This window comes from Haemaphysalis longicornis, unplaced genomic scaffold, assembly GCF_048455015.1.
Source record: "Haemaphysalis longicornis isolate Haplotype H1 unplaced genomic scaffold, Haemaphysalis longicornis Haplotype H1 scaffold_4, whole genome shotgun sequence".
Classification (NCBI taxonomy): Eukaryota; Metazoa; Arthropoda; class Arachnida; order Ixodida; family Ixodidae; genus Haemaphysalis; species Haemaphysalis longicornis.
In genome coordinates this window covers 123,027,857-123,045,315 of record NW_027526361.1, presented here as the reverse complement: position 1 = coordinate 123,045,315, position 17,459 = coordinate 123,027,857, and the positions used below count along the sequence as shown (strand labels likewise).

General features: G+C 49.0%; 1 pseudogene; it reads left to right on the top strand.

The window, feature by feature from the left end:
• Positions 1–411: 411 nt before the first annotated feature.
• On the top strand, positions 412–12,668 carry LOC144179987 (uncharacterized; annotated as a pseudogene).
• Positions 12,669–17,459: the final 4,791 nt, after the last annotated feature.

Genomic DNA, 17,459 nt, shown 5'->3' with positions numbered 1-17,459 from the left:
TGGCCCTCACAAATGTCTTTATGGCACCAGACAAGCGTTCCTTAGCACCACAGCTGGAAACATTAGGCGTGTTGGCTATCGTCCGCTGTGTCGACAATTTCCTCCCGTGCTTCCCCTCCCACAAAGGGGCCAGTGTTGATACAGAAAAAGTTGATTCACTGTTCAGACAGGCATTTCAGGGGCTCTAATTTACATTCGAATTGACAGAACAGTCGGTCATCAGGTTCTTGAAGTTGCAGATACTGGAAGGTAATAGCCACACATGGTGGGGATACATGGCTAGAGGGAACAAGGACCTGATGAGGTACAATTCGGGTCACTCGAAACTGGTGAAGAGAAGCATTGCGTATTCTGACATGATTTAGAGCCTCGGGAAATCTAGCGCGGGAAGTCTAGCGGGAAGTCTAGCACATGGCGGACGGCCGCCAGGGGGCCAAGACGACCGCACGCACGTCAAATCAACTCCGTACCAAAACAGCCATTCAATCAAAAATTCGTCCCCAAATCCTGCCGCCAACCTCTCCATCGAAAGAACTGCACGCCCGGTACTCGCCGTCAACTCCATCCGCTCGGTGAGCCCATTCTTTCAAATTTCAAGAGCGTTTAACTTTCCCTGCTGCTGAGCTCCCGCAAGATGGTGGCCGACAAAAATACCTGCGTCGCCTGCTCACGAAAACTCACAAGCAAGCAGAAGTCTCTCCGGTGTACGTCGTGCGGCAAACGCGCCCATTCGAAATGCATTGCTTGGCCCGAAGAGGAGCTACAACTCCTGCGATTCGGTCAGATCGAATTCCTATGTTGTGCGTGTGATGAGCAACGCAAGCCCTCCGATAACATCGTTCCGACCGAAGGGGCTCCCTCGGTTGCCTCGCCCCGCGACGAGGAACCATTCGCGCCCCAGCCGGGCGACCTTGACGGCCACTTCGGGGGGCTACGCGAGCTTCTTCTCAACGCGCTTCAGGGGATTTCTCTCCTCACAGACGAGGTCAACGCTCTGCGTCAGGAGAGCGCCCGTCTGCAGAGGGAGGCCTCCAAGAACTCCAGCCTGCAGGCCACGGCGATCTCTTCTCTCCAAGACAAGGTGCGTGCGCTGCGCTCAAGTTGGGGAGGCGAAAGCCACAATACCCCCCTCTCGCACCGGCTATGGGAAACAAAGCGACCGAAGCTGCTTTGTCCAGGGCCCCCCTCTCCGTGGATATTCGCAAAAACCTCTGCGCGCCCGAGAATGTCTCGACGCCTGTTTCCCTGCTGCCGGCCACAACAAGGGCCTCCCCTTCTAAAGAGCGCCCGGGTGACACGCGCCGACCTGTGCGTGAAGTGGCCGTCGGGGCGAATACCAGCTCAGCAATCACCAGTGTCCCCCGTCGACCCCCCAAGGAAAGCCTTGTTTGTGTCGCGCCTGCACCCTGACACCTCTGTGCCCGACGTTCTCGGGCTTGTCAACTCTGTTGTGACCGACGAAAGCGCTGTGTGCACGCGTCTAAAGAGCAAGTATCCCAGCTACGCATCCTTCCACGTCAGCACCAGTGCCGATTCTTTTGCTGCACTCAACGATGCTGCAGTTTGGCCTAACGGATGCTTGTTCCGCCCTTTTGGAGGGTTCCTGAAAGAGGACCGTGTGCTTAGCTTTAACAACATCAATTCAGTATGAGCTTCACACTCTACTACCAGAATGTTCGAGGGCTCCGCACAAAATCTAAGACCTTCTTTGAGAACGTCGTCTTGAATACTTATGATGCCTACTGTATCACAGAGATTTGGCTACCTCACCACATTGTGTCTACCGAATATTTTACAGACGAATACACTGTTTTTCGCAACGATCGAAATTATCCTGCGACCGGGCAAAAGTATGGCGGTGGAGTCCTCATCGCCTTGAAGACACCTTTCCGTGCGGTCAGACGGTCCGATCTTGAGCTCTACAGCGAATGCTTTTGGATCGAGGTGAAAGTTAAAGCTGCGAGAAATGTTCTTATTGGAGTGTACTATTTACATCCTGCTCTTGAAAATTCCTTGTTTCCTTCAGCCCTACAGGGTTTAACAGAGGTACTTAAACCTGAAAGCTATGGCATTCTTCTGTTTGGCGACTTTAATTGCCCGGGCTCTTGGTGGGACCCCGCACAAAATACCAGCGGAGAGTCCAAAGCAGCTCATTTGTTTAACTTCTTTTCTTTCAATAACATCCAGCCTGCCGTCTTGCACCCAAACCCTGCTGGAAACGTACTAGACACTGTTTTCACAAACCTTAACTCTGTCGTTGTCGAACAGTTCCCCGAAACTATTGTGGCCGTTGACGCGTGGCACCCTCCTTTCGGAGCCTCAGCCCACATATGCATGGCGCACGACAACACCGTTTCAACTCCCAGACACGACTTTGCTCGCGGAGATTACACATCTCTCTACCATTCGCTCGAAAACGCAGACTGGACCTCTGTATACAACGCGCCCTGTGTGGACGCGGCCGTCCAGGAGCTAACCCAAACTGTTCATTACTTCATGGACCAACACATCCCAAAGCGGCGAATTCGCTCCTCTAAATTTCCATTCTGGTTTAGCCATGAGCTGCGAGGCGCGCTTCGAAGAAAACGTCAATTTTCCAAGAAAACCCATCTGCTCTCGCTAGCTTCAGAGAATGGCGCTCTTCAGTGAAAAAGCTCCTTGCCCGTGATAAAAAGATGTTTACGGACTACTCTGAAACATCTCTTACCCACTCCCCTCGGGAGTTTTGGCGGTACGTCAAATTCCGCACACGTCATGCACGCGAAAGCATAACCCTTCAGGATGGTGACAAGATTGTGTCCGACCCTGAAGGCGTGTGTGAACTTTTTTAGTCATTTTTGTCATTGTCAAATGTCATTTTTCTTCGACATACTCGACCTCTCACGACAGCGGCAGCGAACTAGATTTCGATTCTCACGGTCCTATATTGCCAATCCCCAACGTAACCGAAAACGATGTTGTGTCCGCCATCCGCAAACTCCCATCGAAAAAGTCGGCAGGTTGTGACAGCATCCCTTGCTTCATCGTGAAGGGTTGTTGCACTGTTTTTGCCCCTTTTCTCTGTCAAATCATACGTATGTGACTGGTTGAGCAACATTTTCCAACTGACTGGAAAATTGGTTCCATCTTCCCTTTGCACAAATCTGGAAGCGCCACAATCCCAGAAAACTACAGGCCATTCTCTCTTCTGTCTTCATTTTCCAAATTCTTCGAAAAGGTCATGCATCGATACCTTTTATCAGCTAGGCATCCGCTAATTCATTTCAACCAACACGGCTTCATGCCCGGAAGGTCGGTAGATTCAAATCTTGCCTGTTTTCTAAATGACATCGGCCCTCCAGTACTGTCTCGCCAACAGGTAGATACAGTATATTTTGACTGTAGCAAGGCCTTCGACATTGTTAATCTCGATCTACTACTTCGCAAATTGTCCGCATACGGTCTTTCCCTTGAGTTCTGCCAGTGGTTCGGCAGCTACTTAAGAGGCAGGTCCAATTGTGTTAGTTACGAAGGCGCTGCTTCCCGGCCCTTCCCGATGACCTCAGGGGTACTCCAAGGCTCGATACTGGGCCCTCTCCTTTTTAACATTTTTGTTAATGACATACACCCCGCTATTAAGCACTGTTCACTCTCCCAGTATGCCGACGATATGAAGCTCTATCGCACTATTTCTTCACCTTACGATCGTGTACTGCTGCAAAAGGATATCAACGCAGTTTCTGCACGGGGTGAGTGCAACTATTTAAAACTTAACCTCTCGAAAACGATCGTAATATCATACACTCGCAAGTCTTCCCCGCTCACTTTTGCGTACTTGCTGCTTGGTGAACCTGTAAAACGCGCTACAGTAGTGCGCGATTTGGGCGTAATGATGGATGTGAAACTGCTCTTTAACGTGCATGTGAACTATCTGACCAACTGCTGTCTCCGCACGCTTGGCGTAATTTCCCGCGCGACCAGGGATTTCACCGACCGATCATGCTTTGTTTCACTGTATCGCGCTCTCATTTTGCCCAAGCTCGACTTTGCTAGTGCAATTTGGAATTGTTTAAGCCCTTCGTCCTCCCTTCGACTAGAAAGGATTCAGAAGCGCTTTACTAGAACCGTGTGTTCTCGCCACTCACCTATGATCCGATATGACCACGGTGGGCTTCTGAAGATCTTGAATTTAGATGAGCTATCAGCGAGGCGCTCCAGGCGCGACCTGGCTTTTCTGTTTAATTGTATTCACTCGAAGTTCGACTGCCCTTGCCTCGTAAGCTCTGTCCATCTGCGAGTGCCAAGCAGACCACTACGGCCGCATGGATGCTTTGATGTAGACAAATGAATGAGTTTGGCACCAGCCAGCCGGTGCCAGTTCACCTATAACAGTCTGTTTCTATCTCCTATGGACGTTTTTTGCAGCGATTTGGTACTGTTTAGGCGCCCTCTGAAATGTATGATATTTTGAATACGCATGCTGTGGAGAGGTCGCTCCTGCATTTCCCTCCCTGCTCTCGTGTTTTCTCACATACAGCGCTACCTTGCCCATCTTCGTACGTATTCGTACGTTCCTTGCCATGTTCATACGTTCTCCTGTGCATACTCCAGACACATCCTCCGAGCCTTTACCGTTCAAAAATGTTTGTGTCTCCTTTCGATAACACTACACTTTTGTATATATCTATCTGCACTTCCACATTTACCAATTTTTTATACGCTGCCCATATTTTTACTGTTTGTATTCCTTGCATCCATGCATCTATGTATGTTGCCTGTTCGTATTCTTTGTACCTATGTATGCGGTGCATCACCCGAGAAGGCCCTGTGCTGTTGGTGAGCACTTCAAATAAATAAATAAAAAGATGGAGCAGAGCCTCAGAGTTGAATTAGACAGGCTAAGATCAAGCAGGTTTCCTGATGCTTTGTTAGCGGCAGTGGCTGAAAAAGCGCTAAAGGCTTTAATGAAGAAGGAAACGACAGTAGAAGGTGAACAGCAAAGAAGAAAACACGGCCGGTCGTACTATGAGATATCCATAAAGTGGCGCTTGGCCTAAGAAGATTGCTGCAACACATGACCTCCCAGTTGTTTTCACACCGCCGAGACAATTGATAGGTCTTTGTGGATTGCAAAAGTTTATAGAATGCCAAAAATATGTTTATTATATACCATTACTATGCGGAAAGTGGTACGTTGGACAGTCGGGGCGATGTGTCAATACGAGGCTCAGAGAGCTTACGAATAACTTCCAGCAGAGAACACACCCGGGAAGCCTCGCCGATGAGTGCTAGCATTGCCGCCAATTTCCCAGCGTTTTATATTTCACAAAGACAAGTGTCATCTGCCGAGGCAGACAGAAGATAGAAAGAGAGATTCTTGAAGCCTTCGCTATCATGAAAACAGACACTTGCATAATAAGCATGCCGTCAGTCACCCTCACATATAGCTAGGTGAAATTTCTTACACATGCGCCGAGGCACTGAGACGAGAGGGGTGTTTTTGATTTTACGGGTTGAAATTTTCTTGTTATTAATTTATAACATTGATTCGGACCAGTTCTTTTTAAGTATAACTGTGTGTTTTGTCGAGAATAAATCAGTTGTTAGTTCACGCTTCATCCCGTCCTTGTGTGCTCTCCCCTTGCCTAAGTTTCAAAACAATGCGGTTCAAGAAGATACGAGACTAGGTTTGCGCGCTTCGCATTCAGGACCCCCTCCAGTGAAACAGCAAGCCGGGCGATATCAACAGGGTGGCCAGACGGCTTTTGCCGATGACAGCTGAAAGCATCGCACTCCCACGCAGCGCTCATAGAAAACCGTCCAGCCTGGCTCTCATCTACAACCAAGCTCGCACTGCGCTCATCTTAGCCAGGTACGCGGTGAATCACGTGGTCGGGTGGCCACAATGCTGCGGAGACCGGTTTCGCCAAGCCAGGGGCGGCGGCGGCTAGCCCACACGGCGGCGGGAGAGCTCGCGTGGCAAGCCATATGATACGTTGCCCAAGATATGGCGCTGCCTCGGCCAAAGAAGGTCAAATTCCTGGCGGCGGCGCAACTTGGCTCCACTAAGTTAGTAAAGCTTTGGTTTAAAAGGCACCCTACAGGGAACATGTCTAGCTGTAAAGGCCAAATGAAAAGTTTAAAAAGCGGTTTTTGAAAGGAGGTATACCGGCATTATGAGTAACCTTTGCTACCACCTCCCACTGAACCTAGGCTAGAGATTATGCTGCCTGCGCAAAAACCTCCGAAGGGAACATACCACCCATTAAAGTGAACACGCCGTCCTTTAGAGGCAGAGTAGGGGGAGGGGGGAGAAGCGCTAACATTGCCAGAGTTAACCTACTGTAACACATAAACAACCAAAAGGAAGCACCCATGAACTGTCTTATTGTGAACACATGTCACGTAATACAAACTGAATAATGAACAATGCGGGCCGCGGCACAACAGGAGAAAATTGTGCCCGAATTCTGTAACCTTATCTAGTGACACTAGCCAACCGAACACCAGTTGAGTTTTGTTTCGGAGGGCCTACACTCGCTATGATTCTACAAGAGTTTCAATAAAGTCATATAGATTCAGGTTCCGGCTCTACTTACACGAGCACGTCAACTCCCGCACCAACGAAGCACAGAAATTCTGCAAATGTCAATGCACACGCGCATGAGCTCAGGGAGGAAATCTCATTTTCATTGCTCCAGCAAATGTGTTGTGCCAAAGTGAAATAGCAACGACAAGAAACGGCTCACATTGCTTTATTGCGTGGGCATGGGTGCTTAAGGCTTCATATCTACGACGGGGGTCGGCAAAGCTAAGTAAGCAAAAGTGCAAAATTATCCAGTAAGTGGCACCTCAAGGTCGCATATCTAGCGAAAGCAGTCACGTTGGGCATAACATTAAAGTGGCCAGCTCAGTTAATGGCTGGCTCCTCTGCAGTACAATCGTACTCAGAGACGTCTTGAGAAGCCCTGGGACGTGTTAGTTTCTAGAACAAAAGAAATAAAAAAATAGGAAAAGAAAAATTGACAGAGAAAAGAAAATGAAGAAGGAAAGGAAGAAAAATGAAAGAAAAATATAAGGAATGTACGAAAGGAATCATAAAGAAAGAAAAGAATAAGGAAGAGAGAAAGAAAAAGAAAAAAATGAAAGGACTAAACAAATAATGAAAAAGAGGAAGAGGACAGAAAGAAACCAGGAAGAAAAGAAAGCATAAAAAAAAGGAAGGCAGAAGAAAGAAGGTAAAAGAAAGAAAGGGACAGATATAGAAAAGAAGAAAGACAGAAGCAACGAAAGGAAAAATTCACAAGAGAAATATAAGTAATGTAAGGAGGAAGAATAAAAAGAGAAAGAACAAAGTAAGGAGAAAAAGAAAAAAGAAATGAAGAAAGAAGAAATAAAGGAAGATAGGAAGAAGGAAAGAAAGCAAGAAAAAAAGGAAGGAAGAAATAAAGAAAAGAAGAAAGAGAATGAAAAAGAAAGAAAGAAAGAAAGAAGGAAAGAAAGAAAGGAGGAATTGAATAGAAAACAAATATTTCTATTCAATTCTATTCAATTAAAAACAAATGCATAGAAAACAATTTTTGGTCGAGATAGAACCTTCCACAAAACACCGCATTTCAGTAGGTGGCTGAACAAGATTATCCCTTATCCGCGTGTACACCGGTTTCATCTGACCGAAGGCGTCATACTTAAATAACAGTTGTACGTTTCCCAGTCCCGTGTAGCAAAAGTAGAAATAATGCGTCGTCACCCATTTCATAACAAGCATTGCTGTGTTAATGCGCTTCAAACGCTCTTTCTTTTGCATATCTGAACTGCTTTTAGGCTGCGCATTCCTTCGGTTCACAATCTAATCCTTGATATTTCTTGGTCTATCGAGTCCCTACTCCACTCGTAGTCCTTTCTGCCTCTTGCCACTCTCTAACCGCTGGGGTTCACCTATTCTCGGGTCTACACAATATATGACTTGTTAAAATCCACCTCATTTTTTTACTTTCAGATTTGAGATCTTCCACCAACTCATCTGTATATTCTCATATATTGATTTGCATTTCCACAAAAATACTAGATTTTTTTCTCTTGAGTGCTAGGGGTGGAGAAAAAATGATGGAACCTTCCACTCACCCGCAAGACAATGAATGGAGAAGCTTTTGTAGGTGGTCATTGATGGACACAAAGTTGACTTTTATTGTCGTTGGCATCGGTGGCATGTCATTTAAATGAGTTTGTGTTGATTAAGGCCAGAGTGAGCTTGTCATTTAGGTCGACGTTTTCGTAAGACACTCTGCCAGTGCGACGTGTGCCAGCGCGAAGGGCAAACGTTTCAGGGGCGTATGAGTACGGGGCGTGCGAATGCGGGGCCCAAAGGGCGGGGCTTTCGGCTGTAAGCAACTGAGAACGTGCTTATGAAATCGTAGCCTTTTGTGCACCACCCCTGACATTTTATAGAATCAGCAAGGATGTGTCTGAAACGTGGCCGCAGTTATAATGACCTATTTGCGACATCATTTGAAATCATTTTATTTTCAAATCTCGGAGAGCGTGGCGATATCAAATTTTCTAAATTAGGCACTGTCGTTCAAAACAAAAGCTATCCCATCATCGTTATAGTTCCATGCATCAAGACGAAAGATGAAACACTTCCACTGTGGCGATGTCTACACTTTTCTAGACTTACACGGCGGATGAAACAAAAACTGATTTAATGTGAAAATGTTAGTGATCAAGTTTTTATATCAGCTTTGCTAACTCAGTCGAGCCGGTTTCACTGTATCCAAGAAATTGACCTTCATTTCACAAAAGCTTGATGTGGGCGAGTTGATACATGGTGCAAAATATTACTCGGCGCTATACAGGGACGAAGAAGAGACACGTAACACATACCGCAGTGCCAAAAATCCAACTAGATTTTATTGACAAAAGACTCTACTTATATACACAAAAACTAAAATACTACAACCAAAGTGCACCACGTTTCTAAGTAGGCTACCTCTTTATCTGACAGTGACATCGACGGAGTACTAACACAATTATCACCTGCCGGTCCGATAAAATCAGCTTCAAGAATTTCGGGCCCAAGCATTCCTCTTGCTTTCTGCAAAAAAATTGGTCCTATCTAGCAGGGAGCTACACTTGCATCTTTTGCAGTGCTCGGAAAGGGGGCCACCACCATCATTTTCACCTGTCCAGTTGTGCTCCGTCGCCCCCTCTTGAAACTTTTTCCAGATTGCCATATTGTCCCCTAATGTAAAGGAAATGGCGCAAAGGTACGGTGTAAATATTGTTTGATACATAAATCGTAAATGTAAATATCGGAAATGCTGCCAAAATTATGCCTTGTGGCGAATAAAATTCAAAAGAAGAAAAAACGAGAACCCTGTGTGAAAAAACACGCTGTTCGTTACAAAGACTGCAGCATGGGTCCGGGTTACGTACAGCCGGTAAAAGGCTTGTCTATAACACAGCGTTCGTACTCTCAGCCCTATCCTGCCCTGCCGGAGCGGGATTTGAATAAAACTACTGCGGAATTCTGAAGCCTTAGCCCTTTGCTTTTGCCTCCGACATGTTTGGAACGAGTATGTTTCGGCAGTTTTCGGAGGTAGCTGGTTGAAGTTGAAATCGCTGTTATAGACAAGCGTTTTACCGGCTGTACTTCCCCTGTGCCGTGAAAAAGTGTACATACGGCAAATTAGAAGGTGTTTCAATGACATGGCGAGCGCGCAAAGCTGAAGAGTCCCAAAAATAGCGGGGGGCAACCTTTACACCTTTCTGAGCACTTCAAAAAATGCAAGTGTAGCCCCCTGCAAGATAGAGCAAACGTTTCGTAGAGCAATAGGAAAGCTTGAGCGCGAAATTCTGGAAGCTCAATCGATCATAAAGGCAGGGGATAACTGTGCTAGTACTACGCCCATATCGCTGTAAGATAAAGAAGCAGCCTATTTCGAAACCTGATGAATTTTGACGTCACAATGCTTTCAGTATTAAAGTTTTTGTGTATATAAGGTGCGTCTTCTGAGGTGAGGAGTACATTAGGACAGCTCAATGTCCGTCCGCGTGCGGGCGCATAGCATTTAAAGTCGCAAACAAATCACACAAGGACTGGCAGGATTCGAGCCTGCGTCTGGTAGACCAGAAAGAGTTAGGTGACTCGTCTTACCTATTGGTCTAGGACCGTGAGTTAGTACTGGAAAGTCAAGCGGCTTACGCCCTCGCCAGTAACGGTGCGAAGTACCTTAGGACCTTTTAATGTCAGCCCTCGTCCATCCACGCACACACCACCATCAAGCGAAATTCAAGCGAAATTCGATTTGGAGCCGTGACTTGCAGTTTCATTTAAGGAATAGTCAAGGTGCAACTCACGGGTTAAGTCGAATGACGGTTGGGGTGCAAATCGGATGTCACTCGGGGCGCAACCCTGACGTCATTTCGAGTCCCCGTACTCCACACCCTCGCCATCATCCACAGATCGGAGATGCTGCCATTTTATTAATAAAATCTAGTTGGAAGTTTGGCACTGTGTTATATGTTAAATGCTCCTTCCTCGTCCATATATTAGCGCAGAGCCATTTTTTGCCTCATTTGTCCGCAGCTGCGGGGAAATGAAGCATTTCAATGTAGCATTTCATTGTAGCACAAAATAACTGCCTAGTTATTTGTATGATCTGCAGAATGATATCAATAACGTTAAAATGTGGTGCGAAAAGTGTCTTATAGAACTATACAATACTAAGTACTTATCCATGCAAATATATCGGCAGCGTAACAACACGCATTCGTATCTTTAAACTAATATTACCGCGAATCATGCATTGGGTTTGCTTATTTATGTTTTGCTTTTGCCTCTCGGCGGCGCGGGTCTGTGTTATTATTGAATTGAATTGAATTGAATTGAAAATAAGTTTTATTAAACAAACATGATATGGGTACACAGTATATACAGGATCTGTGTGCCAAGTGAAGCACGTGTTCCATTCTTTCTTTCTATGCCGCATGTGTTATCTCTTCTGATAGGCAGAGCGTTACGAACTAACGTGAACAACCTAGAATAATCTTCTTTGTTCTGGACGTAAATCGACGGTTCGAGAAACACTCGCGCCTAAAGATAAAAGCCAGCAGAGCAAACAACGCGGATTTAACTCGATTCGACTCTCGACGCTCGACTACGCACGTCACTTTCTTGACTGCCGTTTCGCCGCCTGTGCATTCTTTGTGTTTTCTTGGGAGCACAAGTTCGCTCCAATACACTTATTTTCTTTGAAGACAACTGCGTCGTTTTTGGATTCGTGACATCTGGTGGAGGTGCGGGGTACCACCCTAAATCATCTGCAAGTCGACAAGCAAGCCCCATTCGTACCAGGCGCCGACAGTAAGGCCTCCCACCCAAACTGGATCTACTACCGGAGAAAGTGAAGAAGGAAGGCGTCGTCACCAACACCATGGTCAACCAAGCCAATCCTCCCGTCGTAATGCAGCAACCTCGGGAGCCCCCATCATTCCGAGGATCTCCTGGGGAAGACCCCGAAGAGTGGCTGGAGAAGCTGGAGCGCGTCCGAAATTTCAACCAATGGGATGACGAAGAAACCTTGAGGCAAGTGTTTTTCTACCTCGGAGACTCGTCTCGAGTCTGGTTTGAAAATCACGAGAGCTCGCTAACATCATGGGGCATCTTCAAAACGGAATTTCTGAAAACGTTCACAACTCTGGTGCGTGAAGAAACGGCTGAGCTATTGTTGCAGACGCGAATCCAACACCCTAACGAAGGTGTTGTAGAGTTCGTTGAGGAGATGAAGATGCTGTTCCGACGAGCTGATCCAGAAATTGCGGAAGAGAAGAAGCTGCGCTTTCTCATGCGGGGTGTATACCAAGAGCTCTTCTCGGGATTAATTCGCAACCCCGCAAAAACCGTCACTGAGCTTGTGACCGAAGCGTCCATGATCGAGAGAACCTTGGACATGCGTTCGAGGCAGTAAGACGAACCACACAAGGCCTTTTTGGCGAATCCCGTCAATGCCCCTTGATTCCCGACAGATGCCTTACGGGAAACAATCCGCGCCGTCGTTCGCGAAGAACTAGGGAAACTTTTCCCAACAACGCCGCAACCCTAAGTCGCCGCCCTGGCAGACGATATCTGATAAGAAGTTCAACCCGCACTGGTGACTTCTACGCCGTCTGAAGCACCCTGTTAGCCACAAGCTATGACCTACGCCGAAGCTGTTCGTCGTCCCCGCCCTGCTCCAACTCGTCGCCAAGAGGCCCCGCCATACCGCCGCCGACTGTCGCCCGCCCGATCCCCTGTGGTCCAAAACTAGACGCCGAAGAAGACGGACGTATGGCGAACTCCCGATAATCGTCCACTGTGCTACCACTGCGGAGAGGCCGACCACATCTTCCGTCGCTGTCCCTGCAAGAGGCTTAATTTTCGAGGGTTCTCCGTCGATGCACCCCGCCCCCGACCCGGACAGCGCCCATCGGAGATCGAAGAATACCTGTCCAAGACCAGCCGTGGACCAGCCCATTTCAACCGATCGCCGTCGCCCTACCCATACCAGTCGCCCAACCGCCGTAGCAATGCTGATTTCGCACGTGGAAGGTCCCCCAGCCCACTCGGGGGAACACAAAAGCAGCAACTACTGGAGGTAAAGTTACGCGACCGCGGAAAAATGAAAACCCTCCAACGACGGAACGACTAGCGGAAGACGACGATTCCCGACATGCCCTCCCCCTGACGATCCGATTTCAAGCGCACGTGACTCCTGAACACGACGACAGCAAAACGGCGCGACGCCTACCCGACATCACCGAACCTGCCGCTGAGATTACACCGAAGACGACGACGCATAGTGCCCGAACGTCAACACGTACAAGCCGACATACGACGCCCCGACGCACCCGAAACTCGAGGAAAGCAGCTTCCGACGTTCAGCTGTCCATCGATGGCTTTGATGTAGTCGCCCTCATAGACACGGGAGCCGACTACTCGGTAATGAGCGGCTCATTCGCGTCTAAGCTGAAGAAACTTACGACAAGATGGGATGGTCCGCATATACGCACAGCAGCAGGCCATCTCGTAACGGCAAGTGGAAAGTGCACTTCACGCGTCACCATAGGCAGCACCAGGTACCCTGCTGAGTTAGTCATTTTGCCTAACTGCACCCGGGACGTAATTCTCGGAATGAACTGGTTGACGGACAACGGTGCAATAATTGATCTGCAGACCAAGTAGACAACTTTTTCCTCCGATCACTCCATGACGCCGCAGCCGAACCCCGATCACCGTGCTGCTGTAAGGATCGCCGACGATCACGTCAATCTGCAACCCCGCGCAAGCTTGATGACCGCCGTCTACTGTGAGGTTGCTGCTCCTGACATCGACGCTATAATAGAGAGTGACCAGGGGTTGCTTCTCAACCGCGGTGTCTCCGTCGCAAGAGGCATTACGCGCTTTAAGGAAGGCTAATCCAACGTTTTAGTCCCCAATTTCACCGAGGAGTACCAGCATCTAAACAAGAGCGTTGCAATTGCGTTCCTCGAAGAAACGAAAGAAGCAAGTCAAGTGATCGCGGTCGCCAACTTTGAATGCGAACGCGCAGATGCTTCCAAGCTGCCGTATTCTTTCGCCGTGAACCCGGCGCTGCCGCAAGAACATCGGGACAGATTATTGGATTTTCTGCGTCGCCACAGCGAGTGTTTTAAATGCAACGCATCTTATGCTCGCCCCTCTGTCCTTCCTGCGTCTGTCCGGAGTTGTCCGCATAGCTGCGCCTCTCCTCCCCTCCTCTCTCCGATAGCGAACACTCTCTCCCAAACAGCTGCGGGTTGGCGCAGCGCGCTCTCACTCCGTTGCTAGGCGCCGGTGGGCGTCGCTGCGCTCGGCGCTGCGCGCGCTGCGCATGTGCAGTACTCTCCCTCTCTTCGCGCTCTCCTCTCCTTCGGACGATGTGAATATAAAGGCACATTCCCATTGACGATTCGCCTCGTCGCGCGAAGAAAAGCGACGTCGCAAAGCGACGAGCTGGCCGTCGCTTTTCGTCGCTTTGCGACGGTGGAGCAGATCGCTCCCGGTCCGAATTCCCTCGTCGCGCGAGGGCCCCACAAAACCCGTAAGCCAGTCATGGCCGTGGAGTAGGCTGACGTGGCCGGAAACAAAACGTTTCTTTACATCCGGCTATGGAACGGCGGCGGGAAACAGAGCCGCCATCGTTGGGCCCGCTATCGCCGGCTGTTACCGCCGGTTCGGGCCCGCGAGCAACTTCTCGTGCGGTTCGGTTCTTTCGTCAGTGGCTTCAGCTTACGCGTGCACTAATCAACGAATAGCGTGGAACTCATCAGTGTCGAGAAACGTGTATGGATTGTAAAAGCAAGTAATCTTATACAGGGGTATAGCGAGACGGTAGGTTGACTTGCAGCCTCTTCGTACTTCTATTTCTATCGGCAACTGGTAAACACGTGTAGAGTTCGGAGGTGCCAGAAATTTGCGCCCGTGAAAAGAAGTGAAAATTTGAAAATTGTGGGCCGTGATGCGGTTGTTGTTTCGTGAAAGCAAGCGTGTGCATTTCTTCGTGCAATAATATGTTGAAAAGAACCTTCTTGAGTTTGTTATTTTCTGCTCCTCCCGAAACCCGCAATGCTTTCGGTATTGTTCCAGGTTAGTAGCATGTGTTTTAGTTCGATTTCTACCTGCTTTTGTTGCGCTCGTGTCACATAATTTTTTTACTGCGAATGCATGACGTACCAAGGAGGTCGTACAAGTCGGAAAGCAGCTGCGCTGAACGTAGTCGCATCATCGCTGATCGCAAGTGCGAACACCGCCTCACGGCCTCATCGCGCGACGCGCGTCGTCGCGCGACGAGGCGAATCGCCAGTGGGAATGTGCCTTAAAGGGGCCCTGAAAGGCGTTTTGAGCACACAAAATGAACTAGCGCAATCGTTAGATTGGGTCGTCAACGTCATCTGTGCCAAGTATTACTCTTTTACGCGCAGCGGAAAGCTCACACTTTTGTTGCAAAGTTTGTCGCTTTTTTCTCACCTTTTCCTTCGTGTTTTTGGACGCCGCCATCTTCACATGTCTACATCATCGATTCCCAGATGTTCGTCATGGGCTAGACATCCTGCTATTGGGCGGCTTTTTCACGCACTTCCGGCAAAGAGATGAGTCGTCTGCTCAGCGTCGGCTCGCCGGCTGATCTGCCGGCGGAGTGCCGGAGTGCTTGGACATTTTACGACAAACGAAACAAGCGTAAACAAACGTTTAACCGTTTGTATTAAATGCAGCACGGCCATAACACGACATGGATATTCCCTTACCTGAGTACGTTCCATAAAGAAAGCGTTGAAGCCCCGTGGCACTTTCGTGCAATCGCAGAGAACGCCCTGAGCCGAATGCCCGGGTTTGACGCATACATTTTATTCTGCTTCAAAACAATCCAGAGATGGGTTTCGAACGAACACAACGTCACAACATGCGTTGCAAGTCTGAACCGCGATTGAAAGACGATGGGTTGCCTCCTCCTGCCCGTCGTAAATTCGGCACTCACCTCGCGCGCGGTTTGCGGGGACGAACAGCAAGTCACTTAACTCCGGCGCACAAGCCGAGATGGCTTTTAGACACGCACACTGCACATACCCCATGCGAAGTTGAGTCGTACGTCGCTCGAGAAAGATAACCCAGACCATGGGAAGCACTATCCACCGCAGAAGCACAACGTCGCATTGCATCGCGAAACAAAGACGTCCACAACACACACACACCATCGCCTCCTGTAATGTCAAACGCATCTCGCACTTCCCAATGGGAGTGGGTGGTACGCCTGCAGTGCCCACACGTCGCGAGGTGGGGGCCCCGAGCTGAACCGGGAACACGCAACCGTAACTGAGTTCTACAGTGGTTTGTGCCTTGTTGTCAAGGCAACCGATGTTTGAGATTCTCAAAGAAGTGGCGCTCGCTCCAGCGCTAGAAAGCTCAGAGCCGCGGTGGAGCATGCTTTGCCAACGTTGCCGCTCTCCGCCACGCGTCGCCCCAAGCTGAACTGGTCACATGATTGAAGGGTTTTGTGCACGGGTTCTGTATCGATTTAAAATGTCTTTTTCACATGCCGCCGGCAGGAATTACGACCGCCGCAAAATAAGACCCGGCACCAGCGAGGCCACATCTGATACGGCACTTTTTGGATAAACAGTGTCGGTGCATCAAAGGGAACGAGCGCACGATCTTCCCCGTACGGCTGCGAGTTCGCCGCCGATAAAAAGTCACGTGCCACCGATAGCAACTGCACCAACGAACACCGCAAAAGGGCAAGGCCAGGCCGCCGCACACATGCGGCCAGATTTTTCGTTCGGTTTTCCAGCCTTGAGCGAAGTGCGGGATTCATGGTGTCAACAAAGCTTGCCCGTAGCAGACGACAGTAGCAGCGCACTAGCTGAAGTACGTCACCGCTGCGGAGCGCAGCATCATGGGAGGCAAAGCTCGCGCGCCGTCAACAGCGGAAAAGGAGGAGGAAACGCGGAGCGACGATAATGCGCGGTTTTTGATTTACGATTTCTCAGCTAATACTCATCGCTTTAACAAAATTCTTGCGAGAGGAGATTGCAAATACATTGCTTTATTTGGGTACATGTACATCCATGCATCGGCGGAAGGTATTCAGGACCCCTTTAAAGCGGCATGCCGCGCTCGACGTTCTCAGTCGACGGTCGTCCGCTTTACGCTTGCATTCTCTCGAGGTAATAGACGACTGCTTGATGCAATCGTCGAGCCCCTAACTGTGCACTTTACGGACCACAAGGCACTCATTCTCGTCGGCAATAAGACCTACCTGAGCATACGTGTACTGCATGTGCATTGCATGGTGAAAATGGAAAACTACGCCCACCTCCCCTTCGCGTGAGAATCCCTGCTATAAGCGTATTCAATACGATGAAAAACGCAATGGAACCCCCCATAAGATGTGCATCACACCAGGGTTCCCGCGAGGGGCCGTGGGCGTAATTTTTTCGTCAAGCTCAAAATTACGTCAGACACTCCTAGCGAAGCACCGAATTACAACCAAAGATGGATCCCGACCTACCCAAAAGTCACCGTACCGCGTCTCTTCACACGAGCGGGAAGCCATCCGCACTGAAGTCGACGACATGTTCAGCGACGACATTATACAGCTATCGAAAAGCCCCTGGGCTGCGCCGGTCGTACTCGTAAAGAAAAAAGACGGCACATTAAGGTTCTGCGTTGAATACCGGCGACTCAACAAAATCCCCAAAATGGCGTGTACCCCCTGTCACGAATCGACGGCGCCCTCGACCAACTTTGCCATTCCAAGTATTTCTCATCGATGGATCTGAAGACCGGCTACTGGCAAATTGAATTAGACAATAGAGACCAGAGAAGACTGCATTTATAACCCCGGACTGAATATACGAGTTCAAGGTGATGCCTTTGGGGCCGTGCAACACGCCAGCAACGGTTCAAAGAGTCATGGACACTGTGC